Source organism: Callorhinus ursinus, unplaced genomic scaffold (genome assembly GCF_003265705.2).
Source record: "Callorhinus ursinus isolate GAN/ISIS: 27379988/994484 unplaced genomic scaffold, GSC_fseal_2.0 scaffold11, whole genome shotgun sequence".
NCBI classification, from domain to species: domain Eukaryota; kingdom Metazoa; phylum Chordata; class Mammalia; order Carnivora; family Otariidae; genus Callorhinus; species Callorhinus ursinus.
This window is the reverse complement of record NW_027397073.1, coordinates 56,239,631-56,261,992: the sequence shown is the minus strand read 5'-3', so window position 1 is coordinate 56,261,992 and position 22,362 is coordinate 56,239,631. Positions and strand designations below refer to the sequence as shown.

Below are 22,362 nucleotides of genomic sequence, written 5' to 3'. Positions count from 1 at the left end.
TTCAACATGTTAAAAACTCCTATTTTTTACCCTAAAAAACAGTGCCTTCTCACCACCCTGAGGGACGCGCCATGCTCCTCATCAGAAACAGTGGGGACTGTACAGCAGTCCTTCCCAGGTGTGGAGGTCAGCCAAAAATGCCTGGTATCTCAAGGAAGTGACAGCCCAGTGTGGACCCTGACTGATGAGTCAGATCAAGGTACCCTTTGACGAAATATGATATAATGTTGACTGGCTCTGCCCCTCTTCCCCACTTCTACCCCCTTCCCGAAGCCCATATTCCAAGAGATATGGGGTAGTCAGTTCACCACTAGCCCCAGGGGGAACTGTTAGGAGAAATGGAAAAAAAAGCAAAGATTCTAAATTCTTGGTTCTAGTTCAAATGAAAAGACAAAAGTTGTTTTGAAAAGAGATATGAACTGGCAGAACAGATTTTGTGTGTGTGTGTGTGTGTGTGTGTGTGTGTGTGTGTGTGTGTGTGTTTACTACCCTGGGAAGAAGGGAAAAATTTGGAGAGGAAAAAGAGCATTATAGGCAATTAGAGAACATGCATTCTGTGCCCCACCCCCAGAATAAAACCCCAATCTATTAGGGTAGGATTTGGGGTCATCACAGGTTTTCCTCCCAGAAGTTTGGGAGGATCTGGCAAGATGATTGCTTGCTTCTGCCTCCCTTCTTTCATTATTAAGGGAGACAGATGCAGAGACATCCCATGTGGCAAGGGCAGGGAAGAATGAGTAGGGACGAGCTTGGTGGGCTAAGGAAGAGGAGGTCAGGAGTTGCCTGCCTTGCCTAGGGGTGCGGAGGTTAGTTGACAGAAAGAGGAGATGGATTGAGTCTCCATCTGGCTGGAGATAAAGGTCCTGATAGCAGGGGTCGCAAAGTGGGTAGCTCATACCAGGGAGCCAGGCAGGAAGCACACCCATGCCCACAGAACCATGTGAGCATCCCAGAGGCTCCTCATCCAATCCCATCGGGGTCAGGGCATCAGTTTGGGGCTCTGAGAAGTCAGGGGAAGGAGAGGGTGCTGATCCAGAACACAGGTCCCCTGACTGCCTCTAGAGCAGTACTCCTGAAAGCAACATCCCATAAGGAGGGGAAGGAGGGGAATGGAGACAAAAGATCCTGAATATTCCTGAATCTTAACTGGAAGTAACTTAGAAAGCGCTAAATTGAATGGAGCAGACTGGCTGTGGCTGTGACCAGATTAACTTTTTCTGCTATCTATCAGAAATGGGGAATTAAGACTTAGAATATAAATTTTGTTGCCAGGAATGAAGAAAATTATGTTCTGTGACTGTGAAATTCATGTGCATTACTAAGACTGATTGATTTTCCTCAGCTTCCATTGCTCAAATGTTGTATGTGAATATTCAGTTAAGGTCAAATTCCATCCAGAAGCAGCAGCCCCAAGGTCTGACTTCTGCAAATGCTGAAGAAGCAGATCCTGGCTGGCCATCTGGCCTTGACCTGGGATCTTACCTGAGCTCTGATTTACAGGTGGGTGGCTTCCTAGGTCCACCCCAGGCTCAAAAAGCGGCACCCTGCCTGGAAACACCTGGGCCCATGCAGGTCATTGGTCCTGCCTGAGAGGTGGAAGGCACCATCAACCCCTACTCACACGTGAGACCATACCACCAGCTCTGCCACTCACAGGAGGCCCTGCCCCTTCTGCTTACCTCTCCCATCCCACAGCTTGCTGCAGCCTCTTACTTCTTCTACAGTTTCCCAAACAATTCCAGTTCATAAGGATCTCTCATATAAACTAGGGACTCCTGGGTTCCATGTCAGTGACATTTTGGGTTCTCTTTGATTTACTACTGTAGCAAGATGACTGAATTTCTGCCAGAGATTTGTTAGGAAGATGCACATTGGCCAGAGTAATTTTGAAGCAATAAAGAATTGTCAGGGGTCTGCATCAAGCCTTGACAAATGCATTTTCACCATTAACTAACCCATTTTCCCAGTTGTGAGGGTGTTTAAATGCTACACAAGGTGAGGCAAATATTTCTGCTCTCCACAAGGACTGGTGAGCAACTGAATGCAAGATACCTCTGCTTACTTGCAGAGCTTCAGTATCTATCTTAATATGCAATTTAGGGGAATTTCCTGGATAACATGATGTAGGGTTGTTTTTATATGCAGTATGCAGTGCACCCTTCAATAATACCTGGGCCCAAACTAAGTTTGATTTTTATAATGGCCTACAAAAAGGCCTGGGCTCCTGTGTTGGCATGACTATATATTAGGAACAGTAAAAGAAAAACTTCTACTGTAAAAGTCAGGCAAACGTTCCCTGAGACTTGTGCTGGAGAGAAAGGAAATGAACATACCATATCAGCAGATGGATCCAGATGTTCTGACCCCTGCTTAAGCTGCAAAGTTAGGCCAGTGCTTTGCTGACAGATGTGAAGTAGTGATTCTGTAAGAGAAAGGGAGGGAACCCTAAAAAAGTATAGTCCTCTAATGCATTAGAATGAACTGCTGTGATAGTCCCATATCCCCTAATATCAGAGAATCTATTATTCACAGTACCATCTAGCTAGGAACTATATTACACTCAGGAAAGTCTGATAAAAACATTTCCAGAGAATGCAGCACTTACAAAGGTATTTAAAACAGAATAAAAGAGAGAAAGTAACCCTAGTCAATGTGCATTTATACTCAGTAATTATATAAAACACTATTAGTGCCCAACATTGGGTAAAATACCTGTTGAATATCCTCAACAATTCTATGAAAAAAATTATCAGGACTATTATAATTTCTTTTTACAGATAAAAAAACAAAGGCTTAAAGAGAGTCTGTCACTCATCTGAGGACCCATAGCTGGTAAGAGTAAGAATGTAAGATGTAGGATTCAAACTTAGGTAGCAGGACCTCAAGATTCAAAACTCTCTGTATTGCCTGCGTTGGTGGTATAGTGGTGAGCCTAGCTGCCTTCCAAAACTCTCTGTCCTGAGCCTTGGGTATTTTCCCCTAGGCTACTCCCAGTGTTGTTACTTTTCATGCAGTGGTCACTGCTAAATAGCTGTCTATGAATATTGGCAATGTGTCCAGTCTTTAGAGAAGTTCCTGCTGACTACTAAGAGCATGCCACAATAGAATCAAAGCACTCACACATTTTTAGTACCTAGGAAGCCACCAGTCAAGTTTTCAAGACATTTCACAAGAAACCTGGAGCTATTTAAGGACTTATCAGTCATGTGATGTGCATTCAATCACTGCACTAATTTATTTTAAAACTAGAGATGTAATATGCAAACTTTGTGGAAAAAAAATCCTAAAAAAAGCTGGGACATCTAACAACTGACTTATGAGTGAGTTATACATTATCTCTAGACTATACCAATCTTAGTTAATTTACAAAGAGCAAACTATTTCCCAAGTTTGGAGCTGATCAATCCTCTGGTAGTGATACTAGTAACAAACAACACCTAATGGTTTAGCCCTTGTCGAAGGAAGCCAACATAAAGAACAGCTTAGAATCATGCTGACAGAGGTCCACAGGGTAGCTATCAGATTAAAACACCACTGAGGAGGGTCATACCTTCAATATTGGTGGCTTTCCTGGGTTTTGTCCCTCATCCTCTTCCAATGTCTACTTGTGGCACCCGAGCTCCTCCCCATAACCTTATCCATTGTTGTGGCCTCACTTACTAGCTGAGGATTCTCTAATCTTTGGACAGATCACTCTTGAGCTTGGACTCTTCAGGATGTCAAATCACCTTCCTATGTTTGACTCATCATGTCCAAAACTCAGCCCCTCCCAACTGTAAACACTCCTCTCCCCCAGCCTCAGGAACAGCTTCACTACAACCCTGCCATTTTTCACTTCTCTCCCTTCTTTGCCCACCATATTGGACAGGCCCACAAATCTGGCCAAATCTACCTCAGACACATCTCTCAAATCCATCTTTTTTGATTCAGTTGTATATCTAATGTACAAATTTATGATATATCTAGGCTACTGCACACCTAACTTGTCTCTCAATATTTGGCTCCCTGCCATTTTAATATCCTTTACATACACTTGCAAAGGTTGCTAAAACAAAAATTATATAATGCCATTCTCTTGTTAATAATCAGTGCATGAGGCTAACCCAACTATTTGGTAGAATGATCCAAATCCATTAGCTGGTATAAATGTTTCTTTACAACCTGCCTTAGCTTACCTTTTCTAACTCATCTCTATCCCCCACTCCAATCATATTTGCTGAAGTTCATCCATAATAATCTAATCATGGATCCCTTAAATAGGCTGGTCAATAGGAGTCAACGGGGATGAGAGTATAGTGGTTAAGAAAGGGTTTTCAGTTGAGTTGATGTGAAATGAATCACAGATTTACCTCTTACTGATGTAGTAACTTATGTGTCTACTCTAAGACCTGACTTCCCCTTGTCTCAAAACATGGGATAATAACATAAAGTTATTATCAGAACTAATTAAGGCTATCTGTTAGCTATTACAGTAATACCTCATCATCAGGTATATCTAGAGCAAATTTTCAAAGAAGAAACACTTTATACAAATATATTATTGTTAGTTAATTGATGATGTCCTCAAGGTTTGTATTCTTTAGTTTTTAGAGGTTCTTGAAGGGATGGTTTGAAAAGAGGACTGAAATAGGTTGGTAGCAATTAAGAACTATCCTGCTGAATCTCTTATACTCCCAGTTTTCTACACCACTAACTTAGTAATCCACTGAGTACAGAACTAAAATTTGCCTCATATTATTTTTACTGTGTTATATCTCCAAATATACCTCAGTACAGAAACATCTCAACATTACCTGGCCCAACACAAGATTCTTGGTAGACCTTCAATAAATACTGAGGTCAGGGTGAGTTATCAGGCTACAGATTGCTAATCCTCATGATAAATGCCCAAAGTTAAATGCATGAGCTTCTGGTGTTACTCAACCATGATGGTTTTCTTCTAAGGAATAAAGATTATACTTCATAAAAGGAAAAAAAAATGCTTTACAATTCCTTTTGTCACACTGTACAAAGCAAAATGCAAATTAGCATAAGCCCATGGGCACACACATTAAAACTAAGCTTTGAGCAATTAATTCTTTTAATTGCAATGTTGATGAACACAGTTTATAACACAAAGGCCATATATCTCCATGGTACCTGCACTACTTGATACAAGTAAATATGCACAATGCTTATAAAAATGTTGACTAATATTTGACTGCAAATGAAAAAGGCTGTGAGTCTGGCCTCTAGTTGGGTACCACCTCACAATGCCTCCTTAGGAAAATATTCCTCTCTAATATTCTGTCTCCATAAATCTGTGAATGTTTCCTCTGATAGCCATGTTTTGAGGATTCAAAAAATCGTGTCCATAAATTATTCTGAGCTTCACCAACAAAATTACTAGCAGTTACCATGTACCAGGTACCATTCTAAGTACTTTACACATACTAACTAGTTCGATCTTCATAATAACCTGATAAGGTAGGCACTGCTACCTCCATTTTACAGATGGGACAAAGTGAGGTTTAAGAGAAAAATTCACTATCCTATGATTATAGCATTACTAAGGAGTACAGCCCAGATTTGCACACAGCTTATCCATTCCCAGAGTCTCTGCTCTCAATCACCATACCATACTTCACTCATAGAGTTCAGCACATGCTTTGGTAACTGGGAAGAAGGAGAAATTACTCCCTATTAAAGTTCAAGAAAGACCTCAAGGAGAAGGATGTGCAAGACTCTGACTGGCAGAGATGGAACAGGAATAATGTGCATTCTAGTCCCTGGTGAACAAAGTCACATAGCCAGGTAGGTGCAGGGAACAGGGTGGGACAGACAAGGAGTCTAGCTTGGCTAGTGATGGAGTAGAAAGCATAGCTATGACAACCCTTCAGATGCCACAGGACGACACTCTGGGGCTTTAACTGAGAGGCTACGCAAAATTTCTCAACAAGGTAACATGAGTTAAGACATCCTTTGGGAAGATTAGATTTTTTTTTTTAAAGCTCAGGAACTTTTTTCTCAGAAGATCATTTTCCTTACTTAGTCTAACAGACTATTTTGGATAATAATCCAACTCAAAAAATTCTCCACTGGGAGGCCTAAGGGACTGAAACTAACAGGATGAAGCTTAATAGGAAAGGGGATGAAGTTCAGAAACTTCAGCTGTCCATGTTGAGGATGACTGCTTCCTGGCAAGAGTAAAGTTCATCTGAAAAAGATGAAGAGATTCTGGCCAAATTCAAGGTCAGTACAAGCTAAAAGCACTAAATGGATGCCAAGAAAACTAAGTGGAAGATTAAGCAGCATAGAAGTATATCACACAGAAAGAGGAGATGATTATCTTAAATACAGCAGAACTGGAATTCAGCTCTGGGCACCACTAAGGGTGGATGTTGACAGCCAGGACTGAATTCAGAGCAGGCTGGATGAAGACAGACGGTCAAGAGGCTGCACCACATGTGAAAATATTGAAAGCACTGGAGAAGTTTAGAAGCCTCCAAGGAAGCATGATCATTATCATCAAACATTTCAAGAACTGTCTTGGGAAGAACAATCTGTTTAGACTCACAATACAAAAACAGAACCAACGAGAGGATAATATAACCAATGAATCAACTAATACTAAAGACCAGGTTTCCATGAGTTACACAGGAGGAAGGATGTTACCAAAGTAAAGGAAGCGATCAGTGTCTAATGGGCGCCCACAAGCTAGCCAAAGACAAGGTAATACTTTTTTAAAATTTTTTTTAAATTTTATTTTATGATGTTAGTCACCATACAATTCATCATTAGTTTTTGATGTAGTGACCTACAATTCATTGTTTTCGTATAACACCCAGTGCTCCAGCCCAGTGATGGGTATTAAGGAGGGTACGTACTGCATGGAAATAGTTTTTTTTGTTTGTTTTGTTTTTTGTTTCTTTTCTCTTTCTTTTGTTTTTTGTTTTTGTTTTTGTTTTAATGCCTGTAGTTTTTTATTTTATTATGTTATGTTAATCACCATACATTACATCATTAGTTTTTGATGTAGTGTTCCATGATTCATTGTTTGCGTATAATACCCAGTGCTCCATTCAGTATGCACCCTCTTTAATACCCATCACCAGGCTAACCCATCCTCCCACCCCCCCTCCCCTCTAGAACCCTCAGTTTGTTTCTCAGAATCCATAGTCTCTCATGGTTTGTCTTCCCCTCCAATTTCCCCCCCTTCATTTTTCCCTTCCTGCTATCTTATTCTTTTTTTTTTTTAAGCATATGATATATTATTTGTTTCAGAGGTACAGGTCTATGATTCAACAGTCTTATGCAATTCACAGCGCTCACCATAGCACATACCCTCCCCAATGTCTATCACCCAGCCACCCCATCCCTCCCACCCCCACCACTCCAGCAACCCTCAGTTTGTTTCCTGAGGTTAAGAATTCCTCATATCAGTGAGATCATATGATACTTGTCTTTCTCTGACTGACTTATTTCACTCAGCATAATACCCTCCAGTTCCATCCACATCGTTGCAAATGGCAAGATTTCATTCCTTTTGATGGCTGCATAATATTCCATGGTATGACAAGACAATGCTTTTAAAAAGAAAACTCACCTTGCTGAGTATGGGAGTATATAAATACTAAAGGAAAGATATTGAGAACCTAGTCTTCAGGAATCTGGAAATGTCGGCATGAGGGGAGTGTTGAGACGGGAGAAGAGAGAAGGAAGGTGTGGAATTTGAGCTGGACTTTGACAGATGAATCAGTTTACAATCTGAAGTGGTCAAGTAACTGCCAAAAAGTCAAATCTTCAGTAAACAGATAGAATTGTAAACAGATTACTGAAAATGCTTATTGAGTCCACTTAGGGCTTAAGGACATACAATAATTTTCTCTAATACATTCCTTCTCAATTTTTTGCAGTTTATAGGGGGTAATGTGATCCTTTCCCTTCTCTTCTCTCAAAAGTATCCCCCACACAAACACACGCATGTGCACCAAGTTTTATATATTACCATAGAAGAATAGATACTACTTTCTCCTTCAAGAGAGTAGGTCATAAAAGGTCAGAGAATAGAGAATATGGGGGCCCTGTTAATAAGGAGAAACAGCCTTCCTTGATTGTTCAAGGTTCTACAGCAACTTCCACCAAAATCTCAAGAGCTTTCCTATTACCTCCAGACTGGAAAACACAGATAACAAATTTTGTCATTCACTCAGCATTGTGTGGGAGAAAATGCCCAGGCCTCAGAGTCAAACAAATTTTGGTCCATACTCTTGCCCTGACACTCATCAGCTATACAAAATGTGGGCAAGACACTTGGCCTCATAGTGCCCCAGTCCCCTTATCTGTAAACTGTGGATAACCACTCCTGCATGAAGTTTTTGTGAAGATAAAGGAAACAGTATTCATAAAATGTCTGCACCCATTATGTAGTTCTACTCATCATGACCACCAAAACCTAAAGATTGCTAGTGGCAATGTTCTGATAGCTCAGGCATTTCTGGGACTCTGGAAATTAGACTTCTTGAAAAAGCTCAAAATGAGCTTGTCTAATATTGGGGCTTCTGATTTCTTCTATTTCACAGATTAGAAAGCAGTTTTGAAGGAACTGCAACTTCTTAGTGGTAAGGGATATCCGCAGACTTCCTTAATTCAAAAAGAGACTACACTTTGGGGTGTTTTGTTTTGTTAGAAAAAGGAGGGGAGGAGGAGAAGCTGCAGGGACTGGGGATGGATCAAGTGGTGACTCCTGTCATACTTCAACTAAAACACACTAGAAGAGTTGTACCTATTGAATAATTTGAGGTTGGCAAAGAATGAAAGACAATTACTATATGCTATTATTTAAAAAGAAATCTTTTCAAGTAGGTGAACTGTCTGTTAGCCTGCATTTTAACTATACTGCTTCAAAGCATCCTGTCTGGAATAGTCACATAGTTCTTTGGATGCCCTACACTAGCGCAAAGACTCTCCTATACTATACTCTTGCCATCACAGGCAGCACTGTGTGGGGTTATTGCCTCCATGTCTCTAGCATTCCTTTTGAAATTTATGGAGACATTATTTGGAATGAGCTCTGTAAGTTATGGAAGAGGAAGAAACATCTCCTTTAGCACCTACTTATTCCATAAGTTTCAGATAGTTATGTACCACTTTAGTAGACAAATAACTGAAATATTGTGCCTTTCTGTCTTTTTAAACAAAATAACGGACGCTTCATGTCCCAAATAGTGATTTCTGTGAAGTACCAGGTTGGATTCTTGGGAAGTCTCCTTTAGGGTGATGTGCAGCTGGGCAGGAAATATCCTTTAATTTCAGACCCCAATTTTAATACTATGTATATCCATATGAGCAATCTAGAAAGTTTAAATCTTCATGTTCATTTAATTAAGTACATCTAACATATGGAGTATTATGTAATCTTCATAGCTAACAGAGAGAAGACCTGTTTCCCTGCTCACTTACAAACAGAGTTTGCTTGGTACCTGAGCTTTGTAAACCTATCATTTATTCATCACTAAAGTGCCCTAGCAATGAATGTCCATCTCATCAGCACTGACATTGTCCAAACACTCCTCTCAATGGTTTTTGTCCCCTTAAATAATCCACAGGCTTCTATATCACTAAGAAACAATTCCCTTTTGCTCAATCTCCCCCTTCCTTCTGTTTAGATAAGCACTTGGGGGTGATTGTTCTCAGTGCAATCTTCTCTCAGGTCTTATCACCAGGTCACACTACACCTTCAGAGATAGCCGAAAGGCTGTTATACTCTGTCTCCCAAGATGGTGGTGAATTGCTTCCCTGTGTCTTTACTATAGTAACACTGTACATCTTGACTGAACTGCCTTCACGCTCTCCACTTCTGGAAAATTTCCAGGCAGGGTCTGTGTTTACGTCAGCAAGACTGATTCAAAACACCACCTCTGGGGTTTTAACAGGCTTTGAAACACATTCCTGCACTCTGCTCAACTCAGGTCAGTAGGAGGCCTCCCAGTAAATCTGTTACTTTACTGTATCATTCTACTTATTGCAGAGGAGCACTGATTTCCTTGTAGCTCATTTCATAAGTGATTTTATTTTTCTAAAATTTCTGCTGGAACCTTGGCTAAAAGAACCTTGCATTATTATGCCCATTGTCTTCAGAACTCCTTCTCTGTAAAGATTCTGCTTGCTTAAGTAAGCTAAGCATTGTTCTGTTTTCCATCTGATTTTTTTTTCCTTCAGCTTTAGGATCATAAAAATTAAGTCCTTTTTTATATTTTCCAATCTAAACACAAGCCTTACCTTGTTAAACTTGCTTTTGGTTAGCACAGTTACTATTCAATTAATCCCTTAGTTTATAGTTTAACAAGTACCTTCCAAAATTCCTAAAAGATAGGATGTGTACAAAGGGGGTTGAGCAGGGAGCAGTTATTATATGCAGAACTATGGGGGCTATCAAAACAAAACTGTAGAATGTCAAATTTAAGAATGATTTCTAGGAGTGCCTGGATGGCTCAGTTGGTTAGGAGTAGGAGTCTGCCTTCCTCTCAGGTCATGATCCCAGGGGTCCTGGGATCGAGCCCCATGTCGGGCTCTCTGTTCAGTGGGGAGCCTGCTTCTCCCTCTCCCTGTTGCTCCCCCTGCTTGTACTCTCTCTCTGTCAAATAAACAAAATCTTAAAAAAAAAAAAGATTTCTAAAAATAATGTAAATCCCTTTTACTTACAAGATTTAAAGTAAAATAAAGACTCCCAATTTAATCAAAGCACACCAGTATAAAAATTATTTTCACAAACAAATAAGCACATCAAGCATATCCTAGACATTATGCTGGAAATGTATCACCTATCATAGACCTTGGTTTTGCTTACCAAACTCTGAAATCTAAAGGTAAAAAGAAAAAGAAAAAAAAAAAAATCCTTACCCCTCCCAACTCATACCATACAAGAAAAGCACTATTTCATCTAAATGGTCTTTCTCAACACACACTAATCTAAAAAAAAAGGCTCAATAGGACTAAAGTAGATTCTACCTTTGATTACAAAATAAATCAGTAAAACAATCTAAAAACGCATTGGCAAAAATATCAAGATGATGCTATGTAACCTTTAAAAAGAACCCAGAACACTCTGAAGCAAATGATTCTAATTTGAAGAAAATGAAATTCAAATAAACAACAAAAGCACCCGTCCTAATACTTCCCCTTCCTGTGAAAGACAAAGCAAAGGACAAAAACAAGAAAAAAGGAGAAAAGAAAAAAGAAAAGAAAAGAAAAGAAAGAAAGGGAAAAAAAAGAAAGAAAGAAAAAAGAAAAAGAAAAAGAAAGAGGGGTGCCTGGGTGGCTCAGTTGGTTGAGCGACTGCCTTCGGCTCAGGTCATGATCCTGGAGTCCCGGGATTGAGTCCCACATCAGGCTCCCTGCTCGGTGGGGAGTCTGCTTCTCCCTCTGACCCTGCTTCTCCCTCTGACCCTCCCCGCTCTCATGCTCTTTCTCTCTAACTCATTCTCTCTCTCAAATGAATAAAATCTTTAAAAAAAAACAGAAAGAGGGAGAGAGAGAGGAAGGAAGGAAGGAAGGGGAGAGAGAGAGAGAGAGAAAGAAAGAAAGACAGAAAGACAAGACATATAAGGAGTCACTGACAAAAGGGCTGTATGGATAACAGCGCTCTAAAAATTAAACATGAATGAAAGGAGGTTAACAGACACTGTGGAAACCTTTCTGGGAAGGGCTGCATTTGTGTTTCTTGAAATAGGCCTTCTGCTTGCTATTAATCAGACTAAGGCTGGCTTTGAGATTATGCCCTTAACGCAGGCACTGATTTCTTGAAGAAGGATAAGGGAGGAGTAGGCAGAGGCCAAGAAAAGATGAGAAGAAATGGACAAAGGCAGCACACAAAAATCCCAGGCACAGTACTTTCTGCAGGGCAGGTATGCAATGGGCACTCCCTCCCCACCCACCTGTCTTCTCTAGAACCAGGGCAAAAACACAGCTGCTTCTGCTTGGCGCCCTTTGTCCCAACATGGAAAACCAGAGAAAAGGCTTGGTAGCCTGACCAAAGAAATACATCAATTCCACTTAAGAGTGAAAGTGCTTGCTTGGGTAATGGAGTCTACCTCAGTAGATGTTTCCAAAATTAATCTGGAAAGACTGGATTAGAGTTTTATTTTTTTTAAAGATTTATTTGCGAGAGAGAGCGCAGGGGAGCAGGGGGAGAGGGAGCGAGAATCCCGAGACTCTGCACTAAGCACGGAGCCCCATGCAGGGCTCGATCTCAGGACCCCGAGATCCTGACCTGAGCTGAAACCAAGAATGAGACACTCCACTGACTGAGCCACCCAGGCACCCCTGGATTAGAGTTTTAAACACTCCTGCTCCAAAGCAGGAACTGGAATCAAAAGACCTCCAAGCCATTCATTTTTATGCATCTATTAATATTTCATCTTAACTAGTCTTCCCAAATTAGTAACAGGGCTTATTGACTCTTCTCCTTCTATATCTGAGCTTTAGAAACGTACAGCTCCCTATGACAAAAATCTTCTCTCAAAGGTTAAAAAAAAATCACAGTTTACTTAACATTATGTATCTATAACCTAATAATAAAATAAAACCATAAGCTCCACTTACGCATTCAATTAAAAACAGATTAAAAACAAGCTATAGCAACCATCTACTCTCCTTTCCCCTCTTAAATTAAAGAATCAGCTGAAGAAAGAAGCCTGTAGCCCAAGTGATTGATCAAGGAAGTGCTCTCAACCTTACCTTTTACGAGGTTAAAAGTTTCACGGATGATATTCTTAAGGGAGAAGTACAAAACATCTGTGCAAGCATGTGTCCTCATGGCCCAGAGGTGGGGAGGCCAGCCTCTGAAGCACATCCACCACACGGCACGCCCTCTGAGCACTGCTTCCCTCTCTGAGACAGGACAGTGCTGGTTGCCTCCAGCCCAGCAGCAAAGAAACAAAGGGCACTGGAGTTTCTTGCCGGAGGAGAACGAATTCCCACTGCACGGTAGCTATTTAAAGAGGTAGTGTCTGTGGGACAGATCTGCCTCCCAGCCTTCCTGTTTGTGTCCCAGCTCTAATTTTCACCCATTTCCTAAGGAAGACTGCAAAGTGGAATCAGCCTCGAGAAGGCTGAGATTTATGAAAACCTGTGCAGTGTGAGAGGGCAAGTTTTAGAGAGTCTTCCCCTTTCCTTCTTTTCCTCACTAAACAAATATGAGGCTTTATTAAAAGTATTTTCAAAGTCAAAAGCAAACATTGTATCTATCATGATTTGATAAGTATTTCTACTCCAGAAAGAATTATAACCTGAAATGCAGGAACAAAAGATTTTGTAGATAAATAATCCAACAGAGCAAAAATGTGTACCTTATGGTCAGAAGGCAAGGGTTTGATTCAAAAAACCTTTGGGATTTGCTAGCTTTAAGTAAAGAAATTCCCCCAATCTCTCTGGGCCTCACATAAGAAATTCACTCCATCTTTCTGAGCCTCATTTTCTTTGTCTGAATAAATGGGAATAATAACATGTACTTTACATGTCTATTGTGAGAACTGCATAAGACAACTGTAAAAGACCCTGTATTTTGCTTTATATAAAAGTCAGATCATGCTGCCACTGCATCCTGGCATCCAATTTCCCAGCTGCTGTTACATAGTATCAGTCATTAGTAGCTGGATACAAAGAACTAATACCTCCCCTCTCATCTATGCATTTGTTCACTTGTCTGTTATCTGACTTCCCCATTGGTAATAAATACTTAATAATATTCCCAGAACCAAGAATAGTACTTAGCATTTATTAATAAATAAGTACTTGTTAAATAAATGAGATAAATACATAATTTCAGAAAAATCAAGCAAAACGCTCTACACACAGCAAACCTGTAACATTGAATTAATGAATGAACCACAACTTTTTTTCTACAGAAAAAAATCCCAGGAAAAAATGCAATATAATAGAATTTTAAGACAAGTTGGAGCTCTTAAAAACATTTGACATAAATATGACTATTTGTTTTGTTAGATCACTCTGTTCAAATACATTATTAAGATGGTTAAGGTACAGGTTTCTTACAACATGGTTATGAGTTACAATATTCGGTATCAATTAATTCAGTGAAAGAGTTTACCTTAGTTTAGAATCTACCTAAAATCCTTCATCAGGCCTCTTTCTGTTAAAAAATGGAAACTCCTTTCCTCTGGTGCCCTTCAAGTTCTAGTGTGTGGCAGTGGGATTTGATAAGGACTCATTGATTCTTTTTGAAGAGCATTACCCAGACAAGGAGGATACAAACCTGTGGTCCCTTATGGTTCTTATGATCCAACTACTAATGTTTAATATGACATAACAACATGCCAGAAGACAGGATAGTCTCAGGGATCTGTAACAACAGATTTAGTTTTGAGCCTTCACATCACTGCCTCAATCTAGTTCAGGCCACGAGAGACGAAAAATCAATTCTTTGATGGCTGCTCATTAATTTATCATGAGTAAAGAAGAAAGTGACTTTAGTGGATACTTCTCCATTTTATTAAATTACCTAGAGAGGAAAGATCTTGCATCTTAAAAGATCATGTAAAACATAATTCCCTCTTACTTTAAGGATTTCTCTTGCTTTGCTTGAGAAATAGGACCTTCCATGTCTCTCTTCCTTTCCTCTCTGCCTTCTCTCTTGGCTCCCACTTTATAGATAGAATAAGAGCTAACTACAGATCTTTTTGGAAGTGTTAAAAATAGAAAATAAAGATTTAAAGTTTCTCACTCTGAATGAAGTCATTTTGATTCCACAATATGAGGAAGCATTCCATAACCACTGAGCCTGAAAGTTGTATTGCTTTTGGCCAACAAGAAAGAATCTCTGAAGAACAGAGTGGTGGTCATATAAAAACAGAATTTCCTGCCTTTAACAAGTATCTATACTCTTCTGAGCTCAAAGTTTCAGACACTGTGACATGTTGTTTGCCACAAACCCATTCCTTCTTTCTGATGCAGCTTCCCCAGTGCTAAAAGCATTTTTAATTGATTAATTACAGACCCTAAGAACTTTTGAAATAGTTTTTTTGACAGCTTCCAGCAGCAAGGCTTTCTCACCTTACATGTAGCCTCTGCCCTGACAAACACCAGTCTACAGGGAGCTTGTAAGTTGAACTACAAGGGTTATCAGATGTGGCTTAAATGCCTCCTGGAACATGTACATTTGACCCTGGGGGAGGGGAACGAATTGTCGAAACTGCCATCCAACAGTCATCTGATGTAAGAAGAAACCTTGGAAGTACCCACCTGGAAGCTCTGCCATCCTCCCCTAGGGATGCTGATGGACCACTAGCTATTTCCTGTAGAACAGCTTTATTGCTCCGGTGACTGACAGACTTAATCAAGATACCACTGTGTGTTTGTTTAGCAAACAAAAAGAAGATTAACTTCAAGATACTGATTAGAGGGTTCTGCTATGCTATTTCTATTATTATACAGTCTCAAGTATATATCTTTTTCTTTTTAGATTTTATTTATTTATCTGACAGAGAGAGAGAGTGGTAGACAGAGGGAGAGGGAGAAGCAGGCTCCCCACTGAGCAGGGAGCCCGATGTGGTGCTCGATCCCAGGACCCTGGGATCATGACCTGAGCCAAAGGCAGATGCTTAACCAACTGAGCCACTCAGGCGCCCCTATATATCTCATTTTTAATAAACATTTATCTAATGCTACAAAAAACATAAAAAATCAATCTTTAAGGGAAGATAATTTATAGACATGACTAAAAGGAGCAAATACCATAGAACACGTTATCTCAAAGTCTGCCATTCCTAGGTATGTACGCTGCACAACAGAATAATAATGAATATTTCCTTTTTGCCATCTGCTGTTTTATAAGACAGCTGATTTCCTGTGAGCTGATTCTAGCAATTATGATTAATGAGGAATAAAAGAAGTAAAACAGAGTTACATTGAAAGATCAATCTTATTGATAAAGATGTATTTTGATAGCAAGTTAATTCTAAGAGGTTAGGACTATTTCTTTTCCAAAATGACAGATAAAGAAGATGACATTTGTCCCTCTTTTCTGCCTCTCAACTTGCTGTGGTCAGGGGCTCTGAAGACATAACATGTGTAAGCACAGGGTTCCCATTCTCAATCAATTCATGAACTAGTAAGACAGGTACAGAAGTAACTATAGAAGGGAAAATATAGCTTAATATCAAGAGTGCAGGGCATGGGGTGCCTGGGTGGCTCAGTCGTTAAGCATCTGCCTTCGGCTCAGGTCATGGTCCCAGGGTCCTGGGATCGAGCCCCATATCGGGCTCCTTGCTCCGCGGGAAGCCTGCTTCTCCCTCTCCAGCTCCCGCTGCTTGTGCTCCCTCTCTCGCTGTGTCTCTCTCTGCCAAATAAATAAATAAAATCTTAAAAAGAAAAAAAAAGAATGCAGGGCATGAAGAAAGAAGGGCATAGGTCTAACTGGCTTTGCCACTTGCACACTGTGTGAGCTTGGGCAAAGTTAATCCTTCTACGCTTTGCTTTACTCATGGATAAAACAGAGATCATGATAGTGCCTACCTCCTAGGACAGCGGTGAAAAATAAATGAATTTTGAGTACAAATCCTTAACAGAACACCTGGCTTTTGAAGTCCTCAATAAATAACACTGATACAAAAGAAAAAGATTAAAAGAAATACTTTAATTGCCATGGACATCCAAAGGAAAAAGACAATTCCATCCATAAAAAAGAGATACAGAATTTTCTAGCCAGGAAACTCCTCTCTTGGGAGAGTCTGAATATACACGTTGTCCTTGACTTATAATTGGGGAGAGAGTACCTGGAAAGAAGAGGGGCCACTGCCACCCCTCATCTCCAAGTTCCCATACCGCCTTCTTTCTGAAATGCCCAACCATGGTCCTACATCCAATCTCAGCCTGTGTCAATCCAGGGCATAGTAAATGACCTTGGAGTCTCTTCTCTCCCTCTCAAAAAATTGCTTCTTGTTCAACAACAGAGATGTTCTCAAAGGCTACCTTAATATGTAAAAGAAAACCTCCAGAATATTCATAAAATCTAAAATTTCTGTTTCTGGTCATGACGGACTAACTGGGAATGGAGTAGCCTTCCTGCCATACAACTGGAAAACTGGATAAAATATGTGAAAAACTGCTTATAAATATTAGAAGAAAGTAAAGATGTGATCCCTGAGAGAAAGGGAAAAACTGAAGTGAATCCCACAGTTATCCCAGCTTTCATTCTGGACGCACATTTCAGACGAGAAGTGCAGTGAGAGGAAACTCAAGAATATTGTGGTCTCACTGAGCTAAGGGGACACAGAACAGAGTTCACAGAGGCTAAGGGAGATGAAATTTTCTAGGACAAGTACCAGAAGAAGCTATGCAGGGCTCAAGAAATCCAAATAAGGGTCTCCTTGAGTTTGTTGCTAAATGGTAAGTGACACACAAACAGGGTTAACTTCATAATGCTAGACAAAAAACGAATGAGGATCTTTAAATGATTCACAGATATCACAAAGAGCTAGGAGACACCTGAGTTTTTAATAGCCAGAACAGAAGGTCTGTCTTGAGCACCTGGGGGGGTTCAGGTCCCAACCCCCAGAAGAGTCTTTAGTAGTAAGATAAGTTTAAAGTATCGGTTTAGTAATATGTCTAAAGGTTACTGTAGACCTGCCCAAACAAACCTTTTAAGAGAAAGACAACAAACTTTACACTGAATAAAAGCAAACAAATCACAAATCTAGCATTCAATTAAAAAAAAAATACTACAAATGCAAAGAAGCAGGAAAATGAAGACAGAGAAACATTCAAAATGACATAGTTGAGGAATCAGCACACAAGGACAATTATAAATATGCTCAACATACCTAAGGATTTAAAGGAAATATATGAGGAAACAAATAGAAAACTTAAAAATGACTTTATAGAAATGAAAAATTATCTGAAATGAAAATATACTAGATGGGATTATCAGGACATTAACTGCAGAAAGACCAGTATCTTTGAAGACAATATAGACAATAGCCAAACACAAAGGGCGGGGTGGGGGGGGAAGGCTGTAAAAAATGAATAGCCTCAGTGACTTGTGGGATGACATCAAGTGGTCTAACATACATGTTACTGGAGTCCTAGGATAGGGGTCAGAGGATAAAAATGATACAGAGAAATAATGGCTGAAATTTTTCCAAATTCGATGAAAACTACAAACTAGAAATCCAAAAAACTCAATGAGCCCCAAGAAAGATAATACAAATAAAACCACAGCCAGGCAAATATCATGACACAATTGCTAAAATCCAGAGATAAAGGAAAACATCAAAAGCGGCAGAATGGAAAAACCAGACATAATGTACAGAACAGTAAGAATAACTGCAACCTTCTCATTAAAACAACACAAGCAAAGAGTCGTTGAATGACACCTTGAAAGTACTTGAAAGAGGGGCGCCTGGGTGGCTCAGGTAGTTAGGCGTCTGGGATCAAGCCCTACATCGGGCTCCCTGCTCCTCGGGAAGCCTTCTTCTCCCTCCCACTCCCCCTCTGCTTGAGTTCCCTCTCTCGCTGTCTATCTCTCTGCCAAATAAATAAATCTTTAAAAAAATAAATAAAATACTGAAAGAAAAATGAAAGGTCATCCTAAAATCCTATATCCAGTGAAAAATCCTTCAAAACGAAGACGAAATAAATACTATCTTAGACAAACACAAGTACAAAGAATTCATGGCCAGTAGATCTGCACTACAAGAAATGTTAGAGCAAGTTTTTCATGAAAGAAAATAATACCAGATGGAAAACTGGATCTGCACAAAAGAATTAAAAGTGCGGACATTTGTAAATTTGTGAGCACTTGTAAAATTAAAGTATGTCCTTGTTTTTTTATTTCTTTAAAATAAAATTGACTGTTTAAGGGGCATCTGGGTGGCTCAGTAGTTAAGCATCTGCCTTCAGCTCAGGTCATGATCCCAGGGTCCTGGGATCGAGTCCCACATCGGGCTCCCTGCTCGGCGGGAAGCCTGCTTCTCCCTCTTCCACCCCCTCTGCTTGCGTTCCCTCTCTCGCTGTGTCTCTCTCTCTCTGTCAAATAAATAAATAAATAAATCTTTAAAAAAAATAAAATAAAATAAAATTGTTTAAAAACAAAAATAATTAACAGTGTATTATAAGGTTTTTGATGTATGTACTAACATTCATGACAAAAATAACAAAGGATGGGAAAGAGAAAATGAAAGCATAAAGTCATAAGGTTATTACATTACACATGAAGTGATATATTATTTGAAGGTGAAAAGTGATAAGCTAAAGTGGCACATCATAAACTCTGCAGTGACCACTAAAAATAATGGATAAACAGCTATAAGACAAGACTGGAGATAAATGTCATAATAAAAAATATACTTAAGTAATCCAAAAGAAGTTTCTCTCTCCTTCTGCCCCTCCCCACTAAAATAAATAAATAAATCTTTTAAACAAATGCTTTAAGCAGAAATGGTACCCACCCACTCAGGAAATTTTTTTAAAAATCTTACTTCTGTTTCCTAAATTATTTTATTAATCTGGATATAAAAAAGACTAAGATAATACAGATAATACCAGTAAACTATGCTTTTTTGCAGATTCTTAACAAATACAGTAGAACTAAAAATGCATGTCCTATGTCACATACATTGCAGTACATATAAATATAGGTCAGTACACACACTTTTTAATTAAATTTGATATGATATATAGACAATCTTCCATAAACACTGAATTTAAAACTTAATGCTAAGGTTTTATTTTTTCAGTTTCTTTTTAAAATTCCAAATCTTATTTATCTTTCAAAACCCTACCAAAATTTTACTACCTCCAAGATATCTTACCAGGTTTCCCTTACTATTCTGGGTTAAACACTTAATTTTGTATATGTGCTGCTGAAGCGAGCACTAAACACTTAATTTTGGATGCCATAATGCCTGTATTCTACATGACTTACTGACATATTTGTCTCCCTAGGAGACTGTGAACTGGAGGGCAGGACATTTATCTGTGTATGCCAGAGCCTGGACACCACATGGAAAAAAATAAGTGTTCAATAAATGTTGAACTGAATCACTGAATCAAAGTAAATAAATAAAATGAAGTTAACAAACCAAGTCACAGAGTCACACAGTATAAATTAAAAATAAACTCTAGCGTTAGAAAGTAGATGTACTTCGTTTATGGTTGTATCAATTTTTTGTAAGGCACTTTTGATAATGATCCTTTTTTAAAAAAAAAGATTTCATTTATTTGGGAGTGTGTGAGCAAGAGAGAGAACATGAGCAGGGCGAGAGGCAGAGGGAGAAGGAGAAGCAGACTCCCTGCTGAGCAGGGAGCCTGATGCATGGCTCAATCCCAGGACCCTGGAATCATGACCTGAGACAAAGGCAAATGCCTAACTGAGCCACCCAGGCACCCCATATAATGATCCTTTTCTTCGAGAAGTTTTATATGTGCCAAAATAAATTGTGTGTAATGATTAGTTTGATCTCTAAGTGGACCTATAGTTGTTTCAAAGGTTCTTCTCAAGGAACTCAGCTTTTAAGGCCACTGCCCCTATAAAGCTCTTCTATTTCCCCAGGTAATAATGGCTGCTGCCTCCTTTGTGCCCCCAGGTCCTGAATACATTCTATCCCAGCCTGTCTCCTTCATTAAATTTATTTGCTCTCATGTCTGACTCTTTCACTAGACAGAAAACCCTCTGAGGGCAAAGACTATGTTATCTTCATATACCTGATATCTGGCACACACTAAGTGCTTAACAAAAATACACAAAAAAGGGCGGAGCAAGATGGCGGAGGAGTAGGAGAGCTAGATTTCGTCTGGTCTCAGGAATTCAGCTGAATAGGGATCAAACCATTCTGAACACCTACGAACTCAACAGGAGATCGAAGATAAGAAGAGAAACAACACTCTGAACAGAGAAGCGACCACTTACTGGAAGGTAGGACGTGCGGAGAAGTGAATCCGAGGCGATATTCGGGAGGATAGACGGCGGGGGAGGGGCCTCCGCCGGCCGCTTCTGGCAAGTGCTAGAGCCGCGGAGCACAAAATCGGACATTTTAGAAGTCGGCTCGGCGGAAGGACGTCGCTCCAGTGGCTAAGCGGGGGTGGAACCCTCGCGGGCCAGTGGGGTCTCAGGACCCTCAGGGTCACAGAAAGACCGGGGGTGCCTGAGTGCGGCAGAGCTCCCAGGTATCGGAGCGGGGAAGCCGGCTGCAGAGACGGAGCCGAGGCGCGGGCTCTCAGGTCGGGGTTGCCATAAACTGTGATCCGCGGCCCAGTCGGGCCACTCCTCCTGCAGCAGGGACTCAACAGGCTGCAGATCCGGGGAGACTCCCCTTACTTCCCGGGGAGGAGCGGCGCGGGAGCGCACCGCAGGGATCTGCTGGGTTTGGAGACTCCACACGGGGTCGGGTGCCAGAGATACAAACGCTCGGTCACAGGCCGGGTGAGCACGGAGTGCGGCCGGAGACCAGGGACAAGGGAGTGACTGCTTTTCTCTGGGGGCGCACTGAGGAGCGGGGCCCCGAGTTCTCAGCTCTTCCGGGTGGAGATTGGGAGGCCACCATTTCTGCCCTGGTCCTCCAAGGCTGTACGGAGAGCTTGCAGGGAACAAAAGCTTCTGAGATCAAACCCGAGCAGCTTGCTTAGCCCGGACCGACAAGGGTGGGGCAATTCCGCCTCCAGCAAAGACATTTTGGAAACCACAGCAACAGGCCCCTCCCCCAGAAGATCAGCACGAACAGCCAGCAAGCCAAGACCAAGTTTACCGATCAAGGAGAACAGGAGAACTCCAGCGCTAGGGGAATACTGCACATAGAATTCATGGCTTTTTTTTACCATGATTCATTAGTTCATCAAAGTTAATTTTTGTTAACTGTTTTTTTTTCTTTTTCTTTTTCCTTTTTTCAACCAACATCTCATCAATCTCTTTAAAAAAAAAAAAAAAAACATTTATTATTTTTCCTCTTTAGAGAGTCATATTTTATCCCTTCATAGTAGTTACCCTTATTTTTGGCATATACATATATAAGTTGTTCTCTCTTTAAAATTTTGAGATACAGTTTCTTCTAACAGATCAAAATATACCCTAAATCACTAGTGTATGGTTCTGTTCTACTCTCCTGCCTGATCACATTCTCAACCTTTTTTCTTTTTTTTTTTTTTAAATCTTCTTTCTTTTTTCAAACAACTTATCTTATCAAGTCCTTTTATAAAATCTTTTATAATTTTCATCTTTACAGTCATCTTCTATCCCTTCATTGTATCAACCCTTATTTTGTACATATATGTCTTTCTTCCTTTAAAATTTTAGGAGGCACTTTTTTCTAACAGACCAAAATACGCCCAAAATCTAGTGTGTGGCACTGATCTATGCACTAGCCTGATCAT

At 40.1% G+C, this 22,362-nt stretch overlaps 1 protein-coding gene across 6 annotated transcripts in view; it reads right to left on the bottom strand.

Annotated features, from left to right (window-relative positions):
- Positions 1-22,362, bottom strand: part of ARHGAP28 (Rho GTPase activating protein 28) — a 203,137-nt gene that overhangs the window by 141,328 nt on the left and 39,447 nt on the right. Inside the window, exon 2 of one of the 6 annotated variants that reach the window (XM_073898510.1) lies at positions 2,334-2,422. The exons of 4 other annotated variants lie outside the window; for them this stretch is intronic. The gene's annotated coding sequence lies outside the window, so the exon portion shown is untranslated. Of the gene's footprint in view, positions 1-2,333; positions 2,423-12,717; positions 12,864-22,362 lie in introns of those variants that run through there. One more of the 6 variants, XM_073898511.1, reaches the window with a different exon arrangement.